Source organism: Colobus angolensis, unplaced genomic scaffold (assembly GCF_000951035.1).
Source record: "Colobus angolensis palliatus isolate OR3802 unplaced genomic scaffold, Cang.pa_1.0 Scaffold69, whole genome shotgun sequence".
NCBI lineage: Eukaryota > Metazoa > Chordata > Mammalia > Primates > Cercopithecidae > Colobus > Colobus angolensis.
Window position 1 is genome coordinate 1,118,452 of NW_012120598.1, and position 3,844 is coordinate 1,122,295.

Consider the following 3,844-nt stretch of genomic DNA (forward strand, 5'->3'; position numbering starts at 1 on the left):
ACAGCCTCTTTTTTTTTTTTTTTTTTTTTAATCGTACTGGGATTTTATATTCCTGATGGCCTACTTTCCAGGTGAGTTATCTCCTCTGGAGTTCATACCTCTCTACTGGCTTTCTTATGTAACCACCTGATATGTTTTGGCTATGTCCCCACCCAAATCTCATCTTGAATTGTAGCTCCCATAATTCCCATGTGTTGTGGGAGGGACCCGGTGGAAGATAATTGAATCATAGAAGCAGTTTCCTCCATACTGTTCTCGTGGTAGTGAATAAGTCTCACAAGATCTGATACTTTCATAAGGGGTTTCCCCTTTCACTTGGCTCTCATTCTTTCTTGCCTGCTGCCATGTAAGATGTGCCTTTCACCTTCTGCCATGATTGTGAGGCCTCCCCAACCTCATGGAACTGTGAGTCCATTAAACCTCTTCTTTCTTCATAAATTACCCACTCTCAGGTATGTCTTTATCAGCAGTTTGAAAACAGACTAATAAACTACCCTCAATGCCTCTCTAATTCTACCCATTGTACATGGATTGGACTCCTCAATGCTAACTCCATTCGTGAAATACTTTCCAAGCCCTTTTATACCCAGCATGTACAAATTGTCCCCAGCGCCTTCTTAACAAGTATGTCTGAATAACAGAAAACTACAATAATAATGCACGTCAGAATTACATAATGTAAAGATGTGTCAGTCACCGCTACCAGCTCTATCTATACCACTTTCTCTGTAATCCTTATAACATCTGATACATTAGGTCTATAACTATTAAGTGGTGGACTTGAGCTTCGAATCCAGGTGTTGTTGGGAAACTTGCAGATCACAGAGAAGCAGGAACACAAAGGATAAGTGTGGCCTTCCAGTGGTGGGGGCAGGGTGTCATGAGACACAGGGCACTGGTAGGTCTTATGCAGAGCCTCTTTAGGGTTTTACACCACTGGTAGAAGAATCTGTCTCTAGACCAAAGAGTTCAAACCAAGAGACTTCTTACTTGGCCACAAAGACAGCCACAAAGACATGCTTCTGGCCATTGAGCCGCAGGGCTTTTCGTCAGCCCTGAGGAATGACAGACCTTTGTGGGGCTCTTGTTTCTAGGCGTGAGAGCAGGGGAGAGGCTGAAAAGCACCTGACATTCCTGGTGTCCCATTCTCTAGACAAGAGGGGACACTAATAAGGGCCTAAATACCTGTCCAAAGGCTTCAGTCACAATCCCTACTCTGTAAGTCAAATCTTGGCATCATTTCATCCCATGCAACTAAGAGGAAAGATATATATCATGATAGCATATGGATTTGCTAACCATCTTATATCGTTTTCACATTTTAAGAATTTTAGGTCTGGGGTCAGTTGGAGTATTGCTGAAGAGAACCCTTCTCAAGGGCAGGGCTCTCGGAGATCACGCTCTCATGGTTCTCCGGGACTGGTCCTCAGGCTCGCTAGTTTAAGGTGACTGGAGTGGTCTCTACGAGCAGAGCATGATAACAACCCTAGGTCATTCATTTACAACGGACTGTAATACACTACCTTTTCCATTCCACCAGGGGGCACCATTCACATAGACTTCAACAGCAGCGGCATCAACAGGACTACAAAGCGGTGGTCGTGAAAAACACACTTGAGACCCTCGTAGTATCTGAAATCAGATATGATACCTGAAAAAATAAATCAAATTAATGCTCATATGATTGCTTGCTGTCCAGGGAATTCAAAGCAAAGGTGAAAACTGACCCTTACATCACTTCTTCCTTCCAGATGAATAGCATCAGCTACATTTTCTACCCCATTATTTAATGCTTCTACTCTGACCATCCACCTATGATGGACATAGTCTTTTTAGATGTGTTAGTTCTAATATTATTCAAGACTTAGTCTCAACCATTCTCTATTAAGTGACTTTGCAGAAATCTGATGTCATCTCCATTAACGTAGATTTGCACGTCAGATTCAGCTGAGTTCACCTTAATGCAGCAGTGGTGGTTCCCACAGTGTAGTGCCCAGGCCCCCTGCATCAGCATCACTTCAGAACTTGTTAGAAATGCAAATTCCTGGGTCCCAACTCAGACCTACCTACCGAGTCCGAAATCTAAGTGTGGGGCCTGCAATCTGTGTTTTTACAAGCCTAACAGGAAATACTAACGCATGCTAAACTCTGAGAACCACTGACCTAACGTACAGCTTCCAACCCGGATGACACTAGAACCAAATGAAAGAAATCAGGCACATTCCTCAGGCCTGGGCCCAGCAAATACATTCAGCTTGACACCATGTATCTCTCAATTTCCTGGGCCCAGTGCAAACACGGCCCGGTGCAAATACAGACACCATGTATCTCTCAATTTCCTGGGCCCAGTACAAACACGGCCCAGTGCAAATACATTCCTCCATGTATCTCAGCTTGGGAAATCCTAGGAAATCCCCGATAAGGGCGCCGCCGTTTGTAGTTTTACTGAAAGCATGGGAACAATAGATAACTGCTAAATGGATAACTTAATATGTTAACCAATTGTAATGCTGTAACCTAAAGAATTCCCTTTTTCCCTGTTCCTCTGTAACCTTACAAGTCCTATTTTCATTGGGCTATAAAAAGCGAGCGCACGCATTGTTCGAGGCCCTCTTGTATGTTGTGAAACGGAGGGACCAAGTTCGAACTTGCATTAAAGATCCTTGCCGCTTGGCTTTGACTCTGGACTCTGGTGGTCTTCTTCGGGGAATAAACGGTCTGGGCATAACACAACTATGGGACTTTACAGAAATATAGGTGTCCTGCCCTCTCCCAGAGCCAGTAGGGTAGTGGAAACAAATGTCACAATCAAATGGACCTGGGTTTGAATTCTGGTTTTGTCACTCACCAGCTGTGTGCCTTGTGGAGGCTCCATCTTCTCATCTGTAAAGTAGAAGTCGTCAGAGCTGCCTTCTAGGAAGGTGTAGGAGGGGAAGGTTCAGCAAATGCCTCCTAGAGAGATAGACACATAGTACGTCTTCTTCCTTGGCCTCCACCACAACTAGAATCTTATTTACCCGGCCTGTAAGGGTACAGTTCTCACCTTGCCCCAGAATCACCAGGGAAGAATGATATGCTAGACCCGCTTTCTGAAGTTTCACAAATGGATAAGCATTTTCACAGCCGTTACTGGGATTTTGCCATAGATCAGTAGGAGCACGCCCCTGAGATCCGACAAAGCTATTTCAAACTCTAGATCAATGAGGAGGGAAGCTCCTATGAAGCCGGGTTTGCCAACTGAGACCATTGTCATTGTTGAAGTTGCTCTTGGGATCTAGCTCAGATTCCTGCTGACACCAGGGAAGTAAAGAATGAAAATAGTTGCCTAGAAAATTAGAAGCAGCTCCCCAAGTTACCTGCCACAGACAGTTTTGTTTTTCCTTAATTGCCACATACAGGTTTGTTTTTCCTTAATTATCTAGGTAATTGCTTTGCTTCCTCTACCTGCCTTTACCAAGAGACACCTGGCCAGAAGAGCGAGGAATTAAAGTACCTGTGGAGGCTGCCCGCCGAGTGAAGCTGCAGGCTGCCCATCCCATCGCAGTAGTTCCTTTGTTGTCAGTGGGTTGCTTCTATGAATGCCCCCTCCATCAGAAACCAATGAGCTTTTCCTAATTAATCTAGATCCCTGCTCTTGTGGAATTGGCACGGAGACAGCGGTTAAATGCTAAATTGTCAGCCTAAAGTCAAATCCTTTTGTTTAAAAACATAATATGCAGAATGGCTTCCTAAAATAAAAATTGGGAAAACTGTTAACATAGAGACTTCCAGGTTTTGCCAAGGGTGCAACTGTTTTCTCAAATACAGTTTTTGACAATTACATACAAATCAAATCAAAATTCAT

At 43.9% G+C, this 3,844-nt stretch overlaps 1 long non-coding RNA gene across 1 annotated transcript; it reads right to left on the bottom strand.

Moving 5' to 3' along the window:
* Positions 1-812: 812 nt before the first annotated feature.
* Positions 813-1,584, bottom strand: LOC105500797. Its single transcript, XR_001000079.1, has 2 exons — positions 1,524-1,584; positions 813-1,149 (listed from the first exon to the last, which is right to left on the bottom strand). It is a non-coding gene; the product is annotated as an uncharacterized LOC105500797 (long non-coding RNA).
* Positions 1,585-3,844: the final 2,260 nt, after the last annotated feature.